The 23,294-nt window shown below is 40.9% G+C and overlaps 1 long non-coding RNA gene and 1 pseudogene across 1 annotated transcript in view; both read right to left on the bottom strand.

The window, feature by feature from the left end:
- The window catches only part of LOC116567815, a 58,261-nt gene that overhangs the window by 16,019 nt on the left and 18,948 nt on the right, over nucleotides 1-23,294 (bottom strand). The gene's annotated exons all lie outside the window — the stretch shown is intronic.
- Nucleotides 2,468-2,543, bottom strand: LOC116568441 (annotated as a pseudogene).

Raw genomic sequence — 23,294 nt, 5'->3', positions numbered from 1 at the left:
TTAGGGATCCAAAGTAGCCACCATTAATGAATTTGAATGTATTACAATGATCCTAATCAGAGTAACAGATGCAAAATGACAATATGATACACACAATTTTCCCCCAGCGAGTTACACACTATTAAGGTCTGTTGCAGTCAATGAATCCAGATGCTTCCACACTCTTACTGACCATGAAAGATCCTGGTTTCATTACATGAAAGAAAATAAGTTCATCCTGTCATCTTGCAGAGTTAAAGCGGGCTCCAATTCAGCAGCTGGTAAGGCATCATAAGTTGGTTTGCAATAATCCTGCTTCCATTTCAAGATTGACTGAGTGGAAGAATTCTATTGCATCTGGGTTTATCATTCCCTTTACATTATTTTTATGCTTTCCCAGATGAGATGGTTTATTCTAGCTAAGAAAGCCTCTGATGGACTAAACCAGTTTTATACACACACTAGGTGAGAAGAAAGTGAACTATTTTTATCGAGGGTAAATTCATTAAAACCAGAGTGACAAAACCAGAGTCAACCATGATAAAATGGGAAGCATAAAGCTTCTCGAGATTATGTCAGAATTCTGGTATTCATGAGGCCGTGCATGGCAGCACTTCCCCCTTGTCTTAAGGATCATACAAAAGGAAAAGAGAGAGGGGAAAAAAAAAAAAAAACCAAAAAAAAAAACCCAACCAGGAGACAAATATAAGCCACAGACTGCAACACCTGTGAGAGCTGCCAAGAGAAGCTGAAACCGTGTAGTAGCTGTAGAGGAGGAAACAAAAAGAAGCATCACAGATGGCGGCGAGACATCCTGGGGATGGTGGGATGTAGGGAGTGCCAGCAAGAATACTCTTCCTGAAGGCGAAGGGCTCCCTTGAAGAAGTGCTAAAGTTAACAGAATTGTTGAGGAATTCAGGTTAGCAGGGCTGGCGCGGAATTTGTCCTCTCCTGAGCTGGCTCTGACAGATACAGTAAAGGGCTGAACAAAGGATCCAAAGATGAGCTGTATTTGCAGAGAACTACCTAATTCTAGGGAAGCAGGGAAGGACAATGAAGTCTGGAAGCCCATTGTGGCCCCACCCCAGGAAAAGAACCTCTGGAAAATAGCTGATTTGGGAAACTGTAACTCATTCATTGATGAGAAGTTACAAAGGAAAAGGCATGGATAGAAAGATCCTATAATGAAAACATGTGGGAACAAGCAACAAAACTAACCAGCAGATGGAGAACACTCCTAAGTAGATAAAAATCTTGTCCTAACAATTTTTCATGAATTAAAATAAAAATATACTCAATGAAGCAATTACCTTGATGCAAGAAGACCACAAAGCAGAAATAAAAGAATACAGAAGGGAGGTGGGAAGTCACTGAAAACATGAAAGATGAGCTGAAATGCAGAATAACTTTGCTGAGTCCTCATAGGTAATAACTGACAAATTATTTTATTTAAAGCTGAGAGAGAAAGTAGTAAATGTGAAATGCTTATTTAGCAGTACAAAGATGACAAACAGAAAAATAATAACATACCACTGGGTGGTAGAGGGGAGAGAGAAATGAGGAGGAGGACAGAGAGAGAGAGAGAGAGAGTAAGAAAATAGCAGAGGCGACTTTTCTCTGCTGCATAATACCTGGGGCCTCATCTGAATGACTGGAGACTGGAAATATCTGGGAGATTCTTCACTTGCATGGTTGGCTCATGGGCTGAGATGACCTAAGGCTGAGTTCAGCTGGGACTTGACCAGAGTCCCAAGGTGTGATATCTCATGTTGCCCAAGTTTCCTCATGGCATGATGGCTTCGGGATACCAGACTTCTTACACTGGCAGTCCAAGAGCAAGTGTTCCCAGAAACAAGGAGAAAGCTGCATGGCCCTTGCTGAGCTGGCCCTGGAGTCACGTAGCATCACTTCCACTGTAGTCTATGGGCTAATGTAGCCCAGGTCCACCCAGACTCAAGACAAGAGGCAGAGACGCTACTTCTCTAGAGGAAAAAGTATCAATTGTGCTCATGTTTAAGTCTGTCACAGTGTTGAAGGATTCAAATTTTGGTCTAATAAAGCAGTTACTCAATAATATAAGAATAGACTAATATTTCCTTATATGATAAAATACATTTGGCTCAGTGGAAATGCCAGAATCAAGCTGAATGGCAAACAGCAGAGGCATTCCTTTTAAAGAGAAGAAAAAGTCAAGGATATCTGCTATTACTAATATTACTTAACATTCTTTGAGAAGTACTAGCCAAAGCAAGTACCTGAAAAAAAGGAAATAAAACTAACATTATTTGCAGATAATATATAATCTTTTACCTGGAATTTCCAACAGAATTAGTTGGAAAAAATACTACAAATTGAGAATTCAGCAATTAGTGGGAACAAACTTAGTACAAAGAAATTAATAGCTTTCATATATAAACAGGAGAGAGGATCAAAAAAATACCCCATATAGTAGCAACTCATAATCCTAAATACCTAAGAATCCACGTTAAAATGGTCTATTTGAATGACAATAAATATAATAATACACTTTACACTTGATCTTAGCCAAAAGGCCGAGAAGTGATAGATAATAACACACTTTAAAACACTCCTTAGAAAATCAAAACAAGGGACGCCTGGGTTGCTCAGTTGGTTAAGCAGCTGCCTTCGGCTCAGGTCATGATCCCAGCGTCCTGGGATCGAGTTCCGCATCGGGCTCCTTGCTCCGCAGGGAGCCTGCTTCTCCCTCTGACTCTGCCTCCCACTCTGTCTGCCGGTGCTCGCTCTCGCTCGCTCTCTCTCTGACAAAATAAATAAATAAATAAATAAATAAATAAATAAATAAATAAAAGAAAGAAAATCGAAACAACTTCGAAAACAGGTTGATAGAAATACTTAACATCATAAAGATGTCATTTCCCCTCTAAGTTAATTCTAATCAAACTAAGAATTTGATTTTTGAAACAAATCGTTCAATTTCAAAGTTCACACTGAAAATTAAGAGTAGCCAACAAAACTCTGAAAGGAAGAACAATGGTGGTGGTGTTGGGAAGGAAATGAATCAGGTGATACCATGTATCAACCCATCTTTTAAAGCTTAAGTAGATGAAGCAGTGTGGTAGGTAAATGAGTAGAAATAGATTAATGAAACAAAGCAGAAAATCACCACATAGCCAGATATCCACAAAAATAGATCTCAATGTATATGGGAATTTAGTACATGGTGAAAGTAGATTATTCTAAAATTAATGTTTCAAACTGTAATGTGAAAAATCTGAAAAAAAATTTATATCTTCTAAACCATTATAGTAGAATACATTCCAAATGGATCAAATATTTCAGGTAAGAAAGGAAGTGTTGACAGTACTGGAAGAAAACACAAGGGCAAAGGAAATTCCTTTAAGTCCTTAGAATGGAAAATCTTTCCGACAATAAGATAAAATCTAAAAGAAAAGCATGAAGAATTCAACTATGTTAAAGAAAACTTTTGCATGTATAAAACACCATAATCAAAGTCAAAAGACAATATTAATTGCAAAATTTTTCAACTTCTAAAGGGTTAATCACTCTAATATATACAAGGAAGAAATGGATAAGAAACAGCCAATGATATAGTCAAAAATGGAAAAAGGATATATGTAGACTACAAAAAAAAAAAAAGAAATCCCAATAGTTCTTCAACATATAAAAATATCCTAGACTTTGCACACAAAAAATGCAAATTAAATCTGCTCTGAAATGACATTTTTTAACCTTTCAGACTGGCAAAATTCCTTATGTTTGATGATACACCGTGTTGATGAAATTGTAGAGAATCTCATCAGTTGCTTGTGGAAGATGAATACAAATATTGTAACTACTATTTGATTCTCAACTTAGTGTCTAAGAAAAGAAACTCTATACCCTCTTCTTGATTTTTTAAAATATTTTGAAGCCAGTAAAATTCCAAAGTTTTTGTTAGCTCTTATGTATGATGATGAATTGCTAACTTAGTCATTATACCACAGTGGATGAAAACCCTAGACCCTAGTGGAGTAAATATGACCCTAGGAAGTCACTATGACCTCAGTTTTCTCATTCAGGAAATGGACATGGTAACCACTTCATAAGTTTGTGTTGGGAATTAATAAGAGTTTTGAAGCACGAATGCTAGCTAATAATATTATTATTTCATACCATATCGGTATATCATAAAACAGGTTTTTTGAGGGGAGGAGAGAGGCAGGCTTTAAAACCTTACCAAAAATACCTCTTAGAAGATTTCTTATCAAGAAGTCTTTTTTAAAGCCTTTTTAAAAAAGTTATCATATAAAAAATTTTATGTGTAGTAATGGGCAATTTAAATGGCTATGGCAGAAAAGAAATGAAATGATAAAAATACTATGTTACTTCTCCTTAGCTCTTATTCTACCAATGGGTTATGCGTGGCTGGGTGGACTAGAGGAAAGGATTATTTTTCCAATAGGTACCCCTTCTCTCTACTATTTTCAATCTCACCCTCTTCTCTGTTTCCCTTTGGTCAAAAAAAATCATAATGTTCATGTCTTCCTTGCCTTGGACAATACCCTCCTTTCATCTCATTGTCTCATGGAGCTGTCTTTCTTTCGGACCTCACCAGGAAACCTTTTGGTGGAGTGTGCTACCTTTGCCACCACAGGACCATCCCCTTAGTTCTTGCAGCCTGCATTCTAGCTCCCCTCTTCACGCTCCAGCTGCAACTGTTGACTCCAAGGAGCCAACCACCCAATGACCAAATCAAAAGCTCTTGCGGTTGTCTTCCTTCTGGACTGCATCTGCATTTAGCGGTTGATTATCCTTCTATTGGTACACATTTCATCGCCCTGCTTCTCCCACCCTTCTGTCCATTTCTTTCCTCTTTTTCTGACTTCGCTTGCTTTTCACTTTTCACCCATCAGCATATGCACATCCCAAAGTTTACTCCTTATCTTTCTGTGTTTTTTTTTTTTTTTTTAACTTCCTTGGAGCTTTTCCTCAGTCTCACCATTTCAACTCCTGGAACATGATAGAATATTCTCCACAAGGAATCAGCTTCCTTCTTTAAAAACTATAAACCCTCCAAGTTAAAGGCAGGGAGAAGAACTTTAAAAGGTGACTTTCTTTTGAGATAAGGTATCTCTATCTCTATCTATCTATCTATCTATCTATCTATCTATCCCTGGCTCTTGTTCCTCTTTCCCTGTTTTTCTTGTTTCCTCTAAATGTTTTCTTCTTCTGTAAACATATCCATACCTGGAGTTTTCCACAATAGGGGGAGTTTTCAAGAAAAGGTATTGCAAAATTCCAAAAAGAAAAATAAGGAAAATTATAGAAACTCTATATGGCATAAGAACAAGTCAGTTTTAAAAAGACAAATATCCAAATTTGATATTATATAAAAGAAACATAGCCTTATTCAGATAGCTAGGCTTGGTTGAGATGATGGGGACTGGCATCAAAGCAGCAGAGAGGGAATAGAGAAGTAAAGGTGGATTTGTGACATATTTATTGGAGGTAGGACTGTGATCGATTTCACTGTGCCAGTGAAGGCAAAGCAGGTGTTGAAGATGACTCCAAGATGACTCACTTGGGCAACCAAGTGAATGGTGATGATATTAATCAAAATGTAGGTACCAGTAAAAGGAATTCAGTCTGTAGGGAGGATATTGAGTTTGATTTAGGACATCTTGAACTTAAGCTACCAGTGGGGTCTTTGGAAGTAAGAGTCTAGGGGTGATATTATTAAAATTTATTTTGTAATTCTTCCCTTCTTGGGAGTAGAAGATCTCATTCATTTTCATAGTTTCAACTATTGTCTACATGTCTACATGACAGTGACTCCTGTGGCAGTCATCAGTGCTGGTCATCCAATGTTTTGGGTTTCTGCTTCCCAGACACATTATGGTAGGATGTACTTGCTGCTTTTTTGAAATTAGGTATGACCACGTGGCTTGCTTCGCCGATAAAACCCAAGAAGTGACATGTGTAACTTCAGTATGGAGGCTTAAGAGACAATGCATTATTCTCCACATTTCCTCCTCAGTGACAAAGGGATTGTGAAAATACTTTCTGAAGCACAGGCGTCCTCAGCCAAGTGTCCTAGCAAATATGACACAGAACACCGGCACAAGTCATGATTTTGAAAAGTAAACCTTTGCGATTTTAAGCTGGGTGTTTGTCAGCATGCCATAGCCTACCATTTCAACTAATTAATTCTTAAATCTTTATCTTCAACCCCTCTTCTACTAAGTGATCATAAATCCACTAATTTTGCAGAGCAGACCTCATTTCATGTAATTTTATCCTTTCCAAAAGGGTCAATTACAAAATATAAGAGTGGATGTGATTTGCTTTTTATGTGTCTTCATAAGATCTTAGAACAACGACTTTAAAAGTCTTTCAACCATGATACAGAGTAGGAAATAATTTTACATTAGGACTAGTAGACACATCAGTCAGAAACAAAAACTTCATGGAATAATACTGTTAACTACGTGTGAAGCATGGCAGCTTTTTATTTCACTTAAAAACACTTACTGCAAGCCTCTAAGTAGATGTTATGACCCAGTAATGGATCTTAACCTATAGTTTGCAAAACCCTGACTTAGGGTGCAAGCTTTGGAGTTGGAGTGTCTAAGCTCAGCCCTGGCTCTTCTACTTACTACTACTGCTGTGTAACATTCAGTAAAAGGTATAACCAGTGAGCCTCAGTTATGTCTTCTGTAAAATGGGGTACTAATCACTTATTTTGTAATTAAATCAAATTAAGTGCGAACATATATAAATATATAATCATTTGAATAGATATATAAATATATAAATAAAATTATGTATATGTGTATATTATATACATTTAAATTGATGGACATATTTCCTGAAACATTTTAAGTGGTCATAAAACCCAAACCTTATTTTTGGCTGGGAAGATAAATCCTGGTAAGACTGTACAGTCTGAGGATTCAACTTTTCAGGAGTGCAATGGGACAGATGTATCCCTTGCTGACATAGCTCACTCCCTGGTCTGCTTGTTCCCACAGCCGTTTGACCTCCCTGGTATATGCTCACTTAACACAGTTCTGTGCAAGTTGAGTCTGGGGGCTCCTTGTGAACGTGGGGCTTGTATACAGGGATCCAGTGCATGATGGGGATGGGTCTGGAATGCATTTGGGGACACTCTGCTCTTAGGACCATATCGTATTCTTTTCTCAGCCTTCTTGCTGGTCACTTTGTTATGAAAGAAAACCTCCTTGCCTCAGGACCTAGCTCTTAATTAACCCTTAAACCTGACACCAATCATCAACATCCTGTGTGTCTTTTTGATGGCTGGGTTGTCTTATCTCCCCACCCTATTAAGAGCTCGTAGAAGTTGTGGGTAGTAGGTGCTTACAGATGGGGATGTACTGTGATACTCTCTACCTATTTGTTTTCCTGGACACTGCCTATTGAGCTTTCGGTTCTTTGCTTAAAAACCACTTCCTCAGGGCACCTGGTGGTTCAGCTGTTAAGTATCTGCCTTCAGCCCAGGTCATGATCCCAGCGTCTTGGGATTGAGACCCACCTCGGGTTCCCTGCTCAGTGGGAGGCCTGCTTCTCCTTCTCCCACTGCCCCGGCTTGTGTTTCCTCTCTAGCTGTGTATCTCTCTGTCAAATAAATAAATAAAATCTTTAAAAAATAAAAAAAATCCTTAAAAAAAAATCACTCCCTCTGTGTGCTCCTATCTTGAGCTCCCAAGGTCCCTCTTGGTTTTCTTATCTTTCAATACTTTCCAAACAATTATGAAATTCCTGTCTTTCCTGCTGGAATATGAGTTTTGAGAGGGTTAGAGATGTTCTGATTGGTTGTAACCTAGGACGAAACACAGTACTTTTTATTACAGAGCATTTTGGTATATATCATTCTAGACCAGACATCACATGCTTGAATGTCTGGAAGGACGACACAGCTCACATACGTGAGGCAAGTCAGCTGGTGGGATTTGGGGATTTGGTGGGCTTTACCCAAAGGGACAGCTACTACTTTACATCAACAGAACATTACGCAGAGGAAGTAGCCTTTCATTGCTAAAAGTTCTGATATTTTTTCCTTAAATTTGAGATCTTCTGGATTTTAAACGCTGGTAGCTAACATTTTTTGGAGTAAAAAACAAAACAAAACAAAACAACCCTATAGGCTGCCAGTTAACAATTTATACTACGTATAATGAATAAATGTACACATGTAAAATATATATTTTGGGGGCGCCTGGGTGGTTCAATCAGTTAAGCATCTGACTCTTGATTTCGGCTCAGGGTTGTAAGATGGAGCCCCATGTTGGGTTTGAGATGGAGCCCCATGTTGGGCTCCATGCTGGGTGTGGAGCCTGCTTAATATTCTCTCTCCTCGGTAGACAAACCATAAGAGACTCTTAATCATAGGAAATAGACTGAGGGTTGCTGGAGGGGAGGGAGGTGGGGGGTGGGGTAACTGGGTGATGGGCATTAAGGAGGGCATGTGATGTAATGAGGACTAAGTGTTCTATATGTAAGACTGATGAATCTGACCTCCACCTGAACTACTAATACACTATATGTTAATTAATTGAATTTAAATAAAAAAGTAAAAACAAAGATTCTCTCTCCTCCCTCCCTCTGCCCCTCTGCTCCTCTCCATCTTTCTCTCTCTCTCTCCATCTTAATGTATATGTTTAATCTGATTTTTAAAACTTCTTTGTGAGCATCTTTCTTAGCCAATCTTACATATAATTTTCAGTTCCCTTATTTGTCAGGCGGGGATAAGATGCTATTTCAAAGGACTGTTGTGAAGATCAAGTGAAATTGAGTATGGAAAGCCCAGAGAGGAAAGCTGGGTCCACAGTACGTGATTCACAAACGGGTCCCTCTTCCCTCTCTTGTTCAGTCTTGTCAGAGAATCAGCAGCTCGAGACCTGGCTACAGAGAGTGTGTTCCCTGGGATGCTCTGGGAGGTCTTAATACGTATCAGGGTGGCAGGGCTCCTAGGGGCAAAGAAATTTAGAGATTGTGACCCCAACCAATTTAAGCATATGTCTTTACAAAGGACTTCTTAGAGACTTTAATATGCTAATGTGCCTCCTAACTCTTCAAAAAGGGAAAAGAGATGCAATATTCCTCACATTTAATTGACCTGAATGAGTGTCTTACGAAGCACACTCCGTGTAATGCTGAATCCACTGGAGTCTGGCTTTAAGGCTTCCTGGGGTGCAGTGGCTACAGCCCAGGAAACAAGCTTCCACCGTGTGGGCCTGCGTTGCCCAGCTGCCTGCCTCACCAGCCCGCACTGGGTTGGCACTCGAGTGCTACAGAGTCAGAAATCCAGAGCCCTCCAACAACTTCATTGATCCCACAACGCTTTTGTAGCGAAGCCATAAACAAACGTACCCACGGAACAGCAGTAAGTTGATGCTGTCTAGTGAAGCCACCGTCTCCCTAGCATCGATTTTTATCTTTAACTAGCTATTCTCCCCGAAGAACCAAAGGAGGCGATTTCATTTCTGTGGATTCCATTCTTGAGATCGTTATGTTGATTATGTGTATTCTCTTTTTTTGTGTAGATGTTTGAAATTTCCCTAGGAAACATTTTCTTCTGCCTAAGATTGCACAGAGCATCATTTTAACACATAGTAAATGTTGCTGAGTAGAAAAATGCATGCGTTACCACGTATTTTTGCAAAGTAAGAGGTTTATATCTTTGTAATTATTTTCAATGTGTGTTTATTGATTTTTATAATACAGGGATATTAACTTGAAAGGGAACAAATTACATACAACAAATTAAGCACTTGCATGGATTAGAAAATGAAGGTAGTGCACTCAAGGCATGACTAACACGTGAGTGTTGCAACACAGAAGAACTGTGTGGTTTCATCGCATCTGGGAGGGTTTCATCCCGCCACTCGTCTGAAAGCCTCTTTAACTGGAATGCAGCTGCCGGAGGGAATGCATTCATGGAATCTTAGTATTTGAGAACCTCATCTAGGGAAACTGAGGACAAGATGAGTTAAGACCCCATACAAAAGGTCACAGATTATTGGAGACATGGCCAGAGTGAGAAGCTAGGTTCGGGGACACTGGCCCCATGTTGACTTTCCAATCACACATGGTGTCTTCTCCAAGGTCCAGTGTTACCGCTTGTCAGCTGTGTGTCCTTGGGCAAGTCACTCTATCCTTGTTCATAGAACAAGAGCAATACTTGACTGATGGGATAATGAGCATGGACACAGCATTAGGTTTAGTGCAAATTAATGCCCTTTGAATAACACTTCATTCATTTATCTGAGATGTATTTATTAAGTCTCCACTAAGTTTTAGTCATTAATTTCTTGGAGAACAGATTTTTCCTTCCAGTACGGATATTTACTGAAAGTTTTAACATAACTTCCATGGCACATTTTTAAGTGTGTAGGCATAATACTTAACATTTGAATAAAAACCTATAAAGAGGATACATTTAATCTCCAAATTCTAAAACCCCAAGACTTATAATATGATCCTAGAGCCCCTTGGACTGAAATTGCTATATAAACTACCTTATTAATGTCACAAACATTGCCATCCCCGATGTCTTTTTAAAAAGTGCCATGATAAGTGACTCCTACCCTCCTAAATACTGGATCAAAAGTTCCTGGAAGGTGGAGTGCAGCTATCCCAGTGGGGCAGTGCTTTCAAATGGTTGAGTTTAGGGATCTCCAATTTATCCTGTATCATAGAGTTTTTCTTTCAACTTGCTTTCCTCCCAGTTCAGTGACCTTGTTTCATTTATAGGTGAGGGTTTTGGGAAAGATGATTTCAAAATGGGGGATAAAAATTCATCAGGATCCTGGAAAGATTCATTACATGGTGACCATACCCTGGGTCTGCTTCTCTGTAGAGGCTGGAGTTGAATTTGTAGAAATAGAAGACATGGGGAGCAGCGATCATTTAGGTCATGTGTCATTTGTTCATCAGTGGTGGGCACTTAAACCAAAGATGATCTTAGATCTACTTGTGTTTTTTTAGAACTCAAAGATGGGGTTGGAAGGAGTAGGGTGTGGGAAACAGTATTAGATTTTTTTGAACATCCTTTTCAGCAGGACCTGATGTGTCCTTTAATTTCTTAATGTGACAGGTGGGTGCATGACATATCTTGGCTAACTCTGGGCAGGGGAAGTTCTGCTCCAGAACTATAAGAGACTGAGTGGGAGTCCTTGGAATTGCCTTAACAGTTTCAGCCTGAGAACTGAGGGATTTCAAGCAGACCACATCTACTCTTTAGAGGAAGGTCATCTCTAGATCTTTCTGGTTGATTTCATTTTGATTGCCCTTTTTGGTTCTAAATGCACAGAAATAGTGCTGGTTCCTAGAACACTTTTTTTTTTTTTTAAGTTGTTTTGAGCAAGCGTCAACTTTACTAATAAATTGGATGGATTTATTCTTCAATTCATATTTGGCAACCCTGGTATTTATAATCAGCTTCATAGAGAGTCAATAATTATTCATTGGTACTTGCTGTCACCGGATTCTTGGCTATGTTTCCCTCCCTTTCATGAAATATGAAAATACATTTTCTAAATTTTATTGTATTGCCTCGAATCTTTTTTTTAAGATTTTATTTACTTATTTTTATGAGAGAGCGGGTGTACAAGTATGAGTAGGGGCAGGGGTAGAAAGAGAGGAATCTCAAGCAGACTCCTTGCTGAGTTCAGAGCCTGGTGGGGGACTTGATCCCACAACCCTGACATCATGCCTGAGCCAAAATCAAGAGTCAGACGCTCAACCGACTGAGCCACCAAGATGCCCCATTGCCTCAAGTCTTATATATTATATTGGTAAATGTGATGTCTTCTACAGGATAGTCTCCAACTTATAGATTATTCCTTCTTTCTAAATTTATTTATTTTTTATATGTTTGTTTTGTTCTTAGAAAGCACTTTTCCCAAAGAAATATCATACGTATGGGGAGTTTGCCATATAACTATGTTCATCTGTAATGCACCTGAAATACTGTACATTTATATTGAAAAGTAGAGAAGGACACAATTACTTAAATAGCAAATAAAACTAAAAATGTAAAATGTAAAAATGTAAAAATTGAAAAAGAAATCAGTATTTATTTACATTAATTGCTGTATGTTGGGAAAAAAGATTTTAATTAACAGGGAATTTTTAAAACTTCAGAACAGCACCTGAAAAGGGTTTTCAGGATCATTAAAAGGGTTCATTATGTGGGTTCTTTAATACATCAGCTTTTGTTTTTCGATTGTTTTATATAAGTGTACTAGTAACATTATTCTTACATGACCTCAGCTATCCTCAGGTCAACTCTTTGGCTTCATAATATAAATTGAAGAGATGGGATGTGATAGGAATCCATAAAAGAATTCTCATTGAGCCTTGAAGGTCCTGAAGAGAATGTACATCAAGGATTAGAAATAGGGCTGCTATGGACTGAATCATATCTCCTTCCCCCCACCCCATGCCTTGATATGTTGAAGCCCTAACTTGCAATCTCATGGTATTTAGAGATGGAACCTTTGAGCAATACTTAGGGTTAGATGAGGTCATGAGGCTTTACTGTGATATTTATGTTTGGAATTTGAAGCTTTATGTTTATTTGTTTGTTTTTCCATGTAAAACCCTTGGCTTTTTGATTTCTCTCTTTTTTACATTAGAACATTATGAAATAAGGGTGCCTGGGTGGCTCAGTGAGTTAAGCCTCTGCCTTTGGCTCAGGTCATAATCTCAGGGTCCTGGGATTAAGCCTAGCATCAGGCTCTCTGCTCGGGAGGGAGCCTGCTTATACCTCTCTCTGCCTGCCTCTCTGCCTGCTTGTGATCTATCTCTCTCTGTCAAATAAATAAATAAAATCTTTAAAAGAAAAAAGAACATTATGAAATTGTTTTTAGGGCCCTGTAATAGGGCACTGTGGGATGGGCAGTTCTTTTGTTTAATGCTTTTTCTAAGCTTCGGTTCCTCTCTCTGGATAACTTTCGTATTTCATGCTTAAATGAGGCATCACAGAGTTTTATGTGATTGTCTAATAAAGTAGCCTTATTTAATTAATTTAATAAACTAGCTATTCGTATTACAAGAAAAGAAGCCAAAGCCATGGAAGATTCACTGTAGTCGAACGTGAACCTGTTGGATCCAGGATAAGATGTTGCTGAAACAGCCTTCCCACACCTCCCCCGCAAGTTTGGAGGGGAGTGGCTGTGGATGGGTTTTCAGAATTTTTTCTCCACGTTTTATAGGTGTTCCCAAATGACTTTGGCTATTCTAACACATGCGTGCTTTTTTCCATTTGTCTCCTAAGGTTCTTTCAAGGATCAAGTGAGATAATGCTCATCATGTAAGCACCTTGTAAATGGTCAAGTTCTATGCATGCGTTAATTCTTCTCTGCTTTGTTACTTAGATACAATGGCTGTACTCAAAATGAATGCACCATGCACCGAGGGCAACTTCCAGGACCATGAGCTACCGCTCTGTACTCTCTCCTGCTACACTCCCGGGCTTACTTCTTAGTGAATGCTAAATGCATGTGGCAGGATCCTGACCCCAAATCATTACAATGGATAGACTGTGCGCGCAGAGCTTAAACTATACGTGTGCTTGCTGCAACATGATGGATATAACTGCTTGCTGAGAATTTGATTTATTTTCCAATAGTTTAGCATCCCTCTGCTTTTATCTGATATGACTATTTTACAAGCGTGTGTACCAAGCATGGCTTCAAAATTGCAGGTTATGAAATACAGAAAATGGAACAATTGCCGTGCATAGCAGAAATCTTCCTGTTCAGCCTGTGTGCTGTATATTTTAAAGTAAGATGGACTGCTGAATGGTGATGGGGGCTTGCCTTGGGCTTCATCATTTTTCCCCCTACAGGTAAAAGGAAATGCAAGACTTTCTTCTTCATTTTCGACTTCATATTGTTAGTTGGTTTTTCACAGGTTGGTTTGTGATGATGGGTTTTTGCCTTATCATTTGTTGGCATAATAAAAATGACATGATGATGGGGGAAGAGAGCAGTTCCCTTTTAGGATGGAACAGAGCTGCTGATACCAGCGATGAAAACGTAGCTGGCTGATGGGGATGCCTCCCCCTTTCCCATTTCACTGCAACCCAAATCTCTATTTTTTCAATAATACACTTGCTGGCAGAGAAATGCACATCAGAAACTCACTGCTATTATGTATATTCCTATGTTTGTGCGTAGAAGAGGCTGGCTGGTTGGCAGTCTGTGTAAGCTGTTGTACCAGAGTAGGGACACAGTTCCTAGCAGGACAGCTTGCTTCATTGGAGGTTTATTTATTTCAGGGTTCTTACCTCAAATATCCCTTCTTTCCCTCTGGTCAAAACGGACTCTGGGTTGCAAGTAATTGGCATCTAAGAACATAACAGATCGAGAGCTGGGTCGACTCTGATAACACCTGTACTCTGCTGGAGGTTTCCTTCAGGTCAGCTGTACGGAAAGGATTGCCGGGCAGCGTGGGACTGTGATTGGCATCATTTGGTTCAGACTTAGGCAGAAGCCAAGCGTGACAGACCTGGGGAACGTGTGGTGGTGTAGCAGAAGGAAGGTGCTTTAATGGACGGTGCAGGGGCTGCAGAGATCAGGCGTGCACCTGCTCGTTGGATGTATCTGGGATGTCAGTCCCCTGGGACCTTTTCACCGGCCTGAGTCTTCACCTCTGCATTAAAAACCCTTGCTGAAAACTCAGATGCAGACCTGAAGGAGAGCTATCCCGCTTTCGTGGTTAGACAGCACCCTGTTAAGTATCTTTCCTCCCATGCTTTGTCACTCCTGAGTTTCTTCCGTTTTAAGGACCTGAGTATCTCTTCCCATTGTTCTGCTGTTACCTTGGATGATGGATCCCTTGATTACTTAAAGTAAGTTAAGTCTATACAGAGAAGTTAGCTGTTATTTTGGAGGAGCAGATGGTTTCCTATTTCTTTTTGATAATAGTGCCTTCAATGGCTTTTCATATAAAACACGTGCTTAGGGGCGCCTGTTTGGCTTAGTTATTAAGCGTCTGCCTTCAGCTCAGGTCATGATTCAAGGGTCCTGGGATCAATGCTTGTGTTCTCTCTCTCCCTGTCTCTTTCTCTCTGTCAAATAAATAAACAAAATCTTTTTAAAAAACAACATGCTTAAACTTTATTGAGCATTTACTATGTTTCAGACACTACTCTAAGCCTTTTACATGGTCTTCATTACACTTCTGTGAAGTAGTTGCAGTAATTATCTCCATTTGTGGAAAGGAAACTATGCCGTAGAGAGGTTAAATGATGTGTCTAAGGTCACACATCTGTGAATGGTAGAGAGGGATTTAAATAGGACACTTTCAAAGTTGGGGTCTGAATTCTTCACCCCTACTTGAGGTTCCTTGTAATGGCATTTGTCAGGCACAACGAAGGTTTGACAAATGTTTCCAATGTACTGAATTCTGATTTAGGGGTTATACCTAAAATAGGTCAAATAGCTCATGGAACATTCATTCTAGGGATATGGGGGAGGTCAGACATCAAACAAACAAACAAGCAATTTTATGTAGGAATAAGAAAGTATAAAAAACCAATATAAAAAACTCAAGTGACTGGTGGAAAGAGAATGAACAGCAGGGGTTATTTCTTTGGAGACAGCATTTGAACTTTGACCTCGGTGAGAAGGAGCCAGACAGACAAATTTGTGGGAAGAAGGAGCAAACTGCAAAGGCCAAGGCCATGTGGTGGGGAAGACACGTGCTGTGTTCAAACACCGCCAAGCAGGTCACTGAGTGTACTGAGTGGAGGGGAGGTAATGAGAGACTTGAGCCGGACATGAGCAGGAACAGATGTCTTGGTGAAATAAAAGTGTCTTCAGGAATGACACATCCCATCTCCCCCAGCTCCGGGTGCCGTGCTTTGCACTTGATGCAATGTTTAGCTACTTGTGATTCCCTAGACGCCATGTTGTTTCACTTCTCCATGGCCTAGCCTTCGCCTCTCCTGCCTTCCTTTGACACTCAGCTCAGTACTCATTTCCTGTGGTGGAGCTTCTCGAATCGGGTCTGAGTTTTGCTCCTTCTCTGGATTTCCCTTCATTTCTGTCTGAATACTTAGCATGCCTTTCTAATTTTTCATTTACCTGCTACTCTGAAAGAATAAGAGCTATGTGATGGCAAAGAGTATGTCTTGCTCCTCCTCGAATCCTCAGTGCCCTGCACATGAAGGCAAATTAAAGTGAAGAATCACAATATCTCAGGGCAAAGGAAGCGTAGCAAATTCAGTGGCACTTGGAGTTTCCAGACGTGGGTGTTAGATCTGTTTGTTATTCTTCTGTCCCTGCTCTGTTCCGAGGGTTCCTAGCTTCTGAATAATGAGAGATGATCTAGTCATTACGGCTAATGTCACATCTGCGTTACTTGTCACAATAACCAACGGGAAAAGCACTCTTACTTTTCCATTTGACAGTTGAGGTAACTGAGGATGAGGGGCACTGGGAGATTTCCCTGAGGATGGGCACCCATTTAGAGATGGAGCTGGGATTCAAGCTCAACTTTGACTCCCAAGCTCGTTCTCTTGACTGTGATGCCCTGGAGCCATTTTAGGCAAAAGCTGATTCAGCTTGTGTTTTCATCAAGCGTGGCCTGATGGTTCTGGAAGCCCCTAAGATCGCCCAGAGGATTAAATGGAGCCAAAAATACTCAACAGCGTCCATCACTTTGAAGGGTAAAGGATTCTGGCCCCGGATCATCCTTGCCTAGCCACTGGATGACCATCTTCCTAGATCTCTGCACACGCTGGGCGCATTCCTGCCTCAGTGCCAATGCTCCGAGTGTTGGCCTTTCACATGCCTTCCCCTACCCCCTCCTCCTCCAAGGCTTTGCTCACTGGTGGCTTGAACTTCCTGTGGTAGAGATAATTAATAATAACTAATAACTATAATAACTAATATAAAGCTACCATTTATGGAATTCTTACTACATGCCAGATAGGATCTCATTTAATGCTACAATACTTGGGAAGGTTGGTACTATGACTATCTCTATGTTACAGAGGTGGGAAAAAATGTAGGGAGGTGATCTGCAGGGATAAGTACTCTAGTACGGCAGAGCGTTTTTTTCCCTTCTCTTCTCTCCACTCTCTTGTTCTGTCTCTCCTTCCCTCTTTTCTTCCTTCCTTCCTCCCTTTTCCTTTCCTCCTTCTCTCCTCCCTTCTTCCCTTTTTCTTCTCCCCCCCCCGCCCCGTCTCTCTCTCTCTCTTCTTTCTCTACTAAGCACCATTGCCCTTTTCTGTAGCTAACAGTTAGTTCCCCGATGGCATTTGGAATTCCTTTCCCCACGTTGGGTGTGGTGTTGGTGAAATAGTCAGTCGAGGGGACTTCCAATCCTTCCTCCATGCTGTCACTTGCTCCAGCCCACCAGTGATGTGTGACCTGGTGTGGGCCAATCAGTTTTTCGCTTGAGACACTAAACCATGGCAGAACGGTACCTGGATGGAAAAGTAGCTGGAGATGATTTAGCCGAGCTGTGCCCTGTCAGGATATCAATTTGCTGCGGCCACCTTGATCCCTGGAGGAACCTTTACTTTTGCCCCTTCTGCATCCAGTCTTAAGCTACTCTTTGAATTCTGGGAGCTACCCGGTAGCTTTGCGATAAATCCCCTTTTTGGTTTAGCTCTCCAGGGTGAATTTCAATAGTTTGTAACCAAAGAATCCTATCAGATAGAACTGGTCACACTGACCTCCATCCCATATCGCGTGACAGACCTTCCTGGATCACCTTGAGCACCCCTAAAATATCTTTTCCTCCATGACTGCCTAAGGTACCTGGGATGTTTGCTTTAATCGTCAAGTCTACCTTCTGTCAATTTAGGCTTTGGATCTCTTAATAACCATTCAACAAGCATATAATTGGAATCATATTTTGAGTCTTTCTTATTTAATGAGTGGTGGACATTGGGGCTCTTCACTACCCCCCCCACCCCAGAGTGTGGAGCCTAAAATCTTCTATAAGGAGGCATAACACCTGTAGCAAACTGTGGTGTTTCTTTCTGCTCCCCCCAGTTTTATACAGTGAGACTTCTGGCTTCTCAGTTGAGTTTTGATCTTTGCTCTGGTGCTGCTGTGTATAAGAATTTGTTTTGACAGGACTGGTTTCAGATGTTTATTCTATAGTTCTAAATTTAAAATTCTGTTAGTTATTGGCATAGTTGAGCTTGCCTGTGGTCTGGTTGACCCATCATCAATAAAGAGGGGATTTACACTAAAAGAATATTAGATTTAGATGATCATCAAGGACAACTTGGAAGGGAAAAGAAAGTAACAACAAAAAAGCCCTATTCTGCAGCCTTAGGGTGAGGAAGGTGGACTGGAAAAGGAAGAGTAATTGTTCCATTTGGTTTTCTAGGACTGGTGGTATTCTTCGGGCCTAAGTGTGTGATCGTGCCCCTCCACAAGGAAAATCTACCCTTTTCTAGCACAGCCGGGCCGTGTACACTGTTGCCTTCCTCTCTTTACCAACAGATTCTGAGGATCCCCCAGAAGACTGAGTATGGGATACTTGCCAAATTTTAGGGTCAGCTGGAAATGGGTAAATGGCTGTGGGTGGGCTCATTGTCTACCTTCTTCCATCTCCCTATAGGGAATTATTGTCTTTGTCCAGTACTTGCTCTTTTGTTTTTCTGGTAACAACAATTTGATTTCATTTGGGACTATTTCACAGTTTATGCGGTTCAGTCCATACCCTCATTGTCAGCCTCTCGGTGGGCTCACGCACTAGCCATATTACCCCCTGGGTCATGGCAATGACATATAATCCTAAGATTTGCTTCTGAACTTCTTGGAGGAGTCCCTCCCAGTAGGTTATGGGATGATAGGAAATGGCTGTGGAGCTGCTGGCAGGCTGCTTGCTATGCAGTGCAGGGGAGGATGGCACCGAAAGAGGCAGCTTTCTGATGACAGTGTTGGAACACCTGAATCCAGCCTTGCCAGTCCTTGTAGCTTTTCACTGATGCGAGCCTATACATTTCCTTTTTGTCTCAAGCATTTTGGTCCCTAAAAGATCCACCTACCAGGACTCCTGATTAGCTTCGGGATCATTGTACCTCACAGAATAGAGGGCTAGTAAATTTTACAGACAGGAATTATCTCAGCCTCCAAAGTGCTTCTTGCATCTTTCCTTATGCATCTCCAGTGGAGAATAGTCAGAGAAGGGATATAATGACTTCTTTGTCAAGTTCAACTGAAACAGAAAAGATCTGAGCAGGTGATTGAGGTGTCAGCCCCTGCAGATATGTCCCCACAGTGTGGGAGGAGCTTCATGGCTTGGATTATTATAGCAGAGAAACGCCTAGATTGTCAACAACAGTTGTATGAAAAAAAAGAAAAAAATCTCTTTTCCCCTTCTCTCAATTACTTCCCTTTACATATGTTTTGATGGGGCAAATATTGCAAAAAAAATTATTGCAAAAAATAAGCTGGGGAAACTTAAATTTTCCTACCAAAGAATAGGCATCGGAGTTTCTGTACAATCTCAGACTTTTTTTTTAGTGACTGAGAATGACGAGGAGCTAGCCTAGGATTAAGGGATGCCCCCTTCTCGGTCACCACCAGTAGCATCCCCTGTCTTTCCTTTGATGAAGTCTCCCAGATCATGATAGGCTTCTCCAGAATTGGGGTCATGAGTTCTCCAGAATATGACATAATTTGACTTATCCTCAGAAATCAACTTGTCACAAACCTAAATTCTTGTTGGTTAACTAGAGTGACAAATGTAGAACACTTCTCTGTAGCCACTTGATTTCCTCTGGACTCACGACATCAAAGAAGCAGAGAACAGTTACTCTGATTGAAGGCTAAGTCACATAGAGAGGCATCTAAAAACTGGATGAAAATGAAGATACAACCAAGAAAATGGAAATGCAGAGAAAGCTTGGCATGGAGGTGTACAGAGCCCGACAAGCTGACTGTGAGCGAAATGGAAGGTATCAGGATGTTATTGGTGAGAGAAGATAATGGAGAAGGGGAAAAGCTCCAGGGAAATGAGACTTGACTTGCTCTCAGAACTCCTCTGGTGCTGGGGCTTGATTGGCTAAGGATAGTCTAACATCTTGGTGACATTAAAAGTAAGTGGCATTTGTAGCTTTCTTAGGAGAAAAGAAAACAGGAGAATGTACTGATCCTTTGAAGTTGTCTTAGGAAACTGCATTATATATTTAAAACGGAATGATGTTTAGATTTAGGAATAGGGTAGAAGCAGCAAGTGGAGTGTTTCACATGCCACAATTTCCCTTCACTTATTAGCTTCTCTACACTTCTGGCATTAGCTTTGTTTATTATTCACATCTATGTGTACATATTTGCACAAATTTGCATTAGCCAGGGTGCTGTGATGAAAAATTTGTGGACTTTCTTTCTTTCTTTCTCCCTTTCTTCTTCCTTCCTTCCTTCCTTCCTTCCTTTCTTTCTTTCTTTCTTATCCTTGCTGCTCTACTTTAGGTGCGGGAACATAGTTCTAAAGTGGCGGCGAGGCACTGTGTGTAGAAGACCCTCTTGTAGTCACCATTTCATGGAAGCAGGGGATATATGCAATTAGAATGGATTTGGGGGTTGGAGCAAACTGAATCTCAACACTGATTCCACCTAATTATTAGACACATGATAACTTGGACAAGTGACTTTTTCTCAGAGTGTCAGTTTCCTCATCTGTAAGGCAGGGATAATAATGCCTTTCTTTCAAGATTAAATGAGATGAGGTACACATGTCTGCAACAAGGCTGCCATCTTGGACACAGACTGTGATGTGAATGGTGCCTTCTAGAGTGGTGGGATGAAATTCTGGTCCCCACGCCCTTCATTTATCTGAGACCTACCTTAACTTTAAGGTAAACAGAAAAGGACTTGAGCTACCATCCTTAAGACAGAGGTAAGATCAGCTCCTTTCTCATGTTTCCTAGGATTCTCTGTGGTGTGGTTGATGGGGACTCGCATTTGCCTCTTGTCTCTTGCCTTCAATGTGGCTCCTGCTGAGACCTTGTCTGCCACCTTGTTTTCCACAGCTGCTGTTACAGATACAGTCCTTTTCCCTCCTTTCCCTAAAGATAATACCACATGCCTCCAGATTTTACTGAAGATTTGGGTCATGCAGCAGAACTACAGCATGGAATAGGAAATACATTTCAAATGAAATATTTGTTTTTACTGGTCTCAAACTCCCTGCCCATTCTGGCCCAGGGAATTCCCATTTGCTGTCTTGTTTCTTTAGCTTTGGTAGCCCCTCATCTCTTGGGGTCCACTCCCATGGTCCCTTCCACCTTTTTTCAGATGCTCATATTTCCAGGTCTCCTAAATCCCCATCTCCACATCTGCCACTGAAAAGCGGAAGCATTTTCTCACCTGATGATGTAGTGCATTTAATAATCCCATTTTACACAAGGCCTTAAAGTCCACTGTTGTTGAATCTAAAAATGCACCTGGGCATCCATCTACTCTGTAATGAATGCCTGTCCCTTCTTCACTATGTAAAAGTGCTGCAGACCCTTCTTCTGTAAAACACTGATTGTTCCTCTATTCATTACAACTAAGCCTACAGTAGATGAGAGCAAATGAGAGCTACTCACAGAATGAAAACATAGTATTTACAATAAAAACAAGGCAGACATGGAGTTTGTCTCTTGTCTGTAGAGCCTGTGTCTCTTACGCTGACACCAAGGAAAGAGGAAGACACTGGCAGAAGAGGAACTCGTTCAACAACCAGTTGCTGTTCCAGACACCTCAGTAAACAAAATTTCTCAGATAAGATGTTCACACGGCTCCAGTTTGTGTCTTTGTGTTACCCGTGGCACAGATGATACTCGGCTGACTCCCCTAAAAGTGATAGAAGAGGGGAGAAGCATCCTCAAAGAAGGAAAATTCTGTAAGTATTCTGGATCACAGCTGTTTAAAGCCCAGCTTCTTCTAGAATTGGTCTGCACAAGGCAGAAGGTGGACTTTGCCCCCTCCTTCAGCTTTTTTGGTCAAATTCGCCTTCTTGCTGAGGAGGCCTTCCCTGACCACCCTTTCTGATTTATAATCCCCTCTCCTCAATGTTCGCTCAGCCCATTTTTTCTTCTCTATTTTTCTCTACTGCACTTATCACCAGCTGGCAAACTGTAGTGTGTATTTGTCCTGTCCTGTGGTCTCTCTGTTCCCATGCTAGGATGTAAGTGCTACATGGGGTGTGATTTTATTCTGCCTTATTCATTGCTGTGTCCTGGAGCCTAGCACAGAGCCAGGCATGTTGTGGTCTCAGTACAAGCTTGTTGAGTGTTTATTGGCTCCCTGACTGAGAACCTGATAACAATGTCCCATTCTTCTATGTGCTGCTTTGTTTTTTACAGAGAGCTTTCATGCACCTCATCTCGGCTCACCTCCCACCAGCTTGGGGCGGGGGCAGAGAAGGAAGGCAGACTAGCATGGTGACATGAGCTCTGGGCCATCCAGCTTATGAATAGTCACCCTGGGGGCTAGAGCCCTTCTCTTTTGACTCCCAATCTCAGTGTCTTCTGCACTGCATCTACCAAGTCACAGCAAACAAGGGCTGTTTGCATAAAACATAACAAATACTTTGGGGTAGAAAGAGTGATGGAAGCATTTGGGGCTAAGCATCCCACAGCATCTCTGTTGTCCCATTATCCTAGTCTGAAATGCTTGGCTGAGCGGTTCTTGCCTGCCAAAGTGAGGCCAGGTACATATACATCATGATGGCTCCTCACCAGCTGCAGTCTTAAATGTGGAGGCTCCATGCCAAGTTTAACAAACCCAAACCAAAAAAAAAAAAAACAAAAAAAAACAAAAAACAAAAAACCAAACCCAAACCAGACTCACTATAGACCTTTCATGAGCATATCTTAACTAGTCCACCAGCATGGGAGTGGGGGGTACAAGAAGGAGTAAACCCCTGAAAGTGGATGGGCGTAGGGGCTCCTGTTCATAATAATAAAGACATTTGTCCAAAGATTTACAGTCACCACATTTCTTTAACATTTACCATCAAATTTGATTTAAAATAATTTTTTTAAAAGAAAGTCTCTTGATTAAAAGGGAGGCAGACATGAATTTGTCTGCTTTACAGATGGGGAAGCTGAGGTCTGGACAGATTGGGCAATTAGTCTAATGCTAGATGATTTGTAAGGGACAGAATTGAATTTTCAGCTGAGGAGTTTTGAAGCTAAGTTTGGTGGGTTCTTTTTATGTTGGTGTGTTTCTCAGGGTTTAGCATAAATAAGAATCACATGGAGAGTTCAAGTACCCCCACATATTTTGATTCAGTAGATTTGGGTGACATCCAAGAATTTGCATTTCTTCTGAACTCCCAGGTGATGC

The sequence above is a fragment of the Mustela erminea genome, chromosome 10 (assembly GCF_009829155.1).
Source record: "Mustela erminea isolate mMusErm1 chromosome 10, mMusErm1.Pri, whole genome shotgun sequence".
Taxonomy (NCBI): Eukaryota; Metazoa; Chordata; class Mammalia; order Carnivora; family Mustelidae; genus Mustela; species Mustela erminea.
The sequence above is the reverse complement of the archived record's forward strand: the minus strand, read 5'-3'. Positions and strand labels throughout refer to the sequence as shown.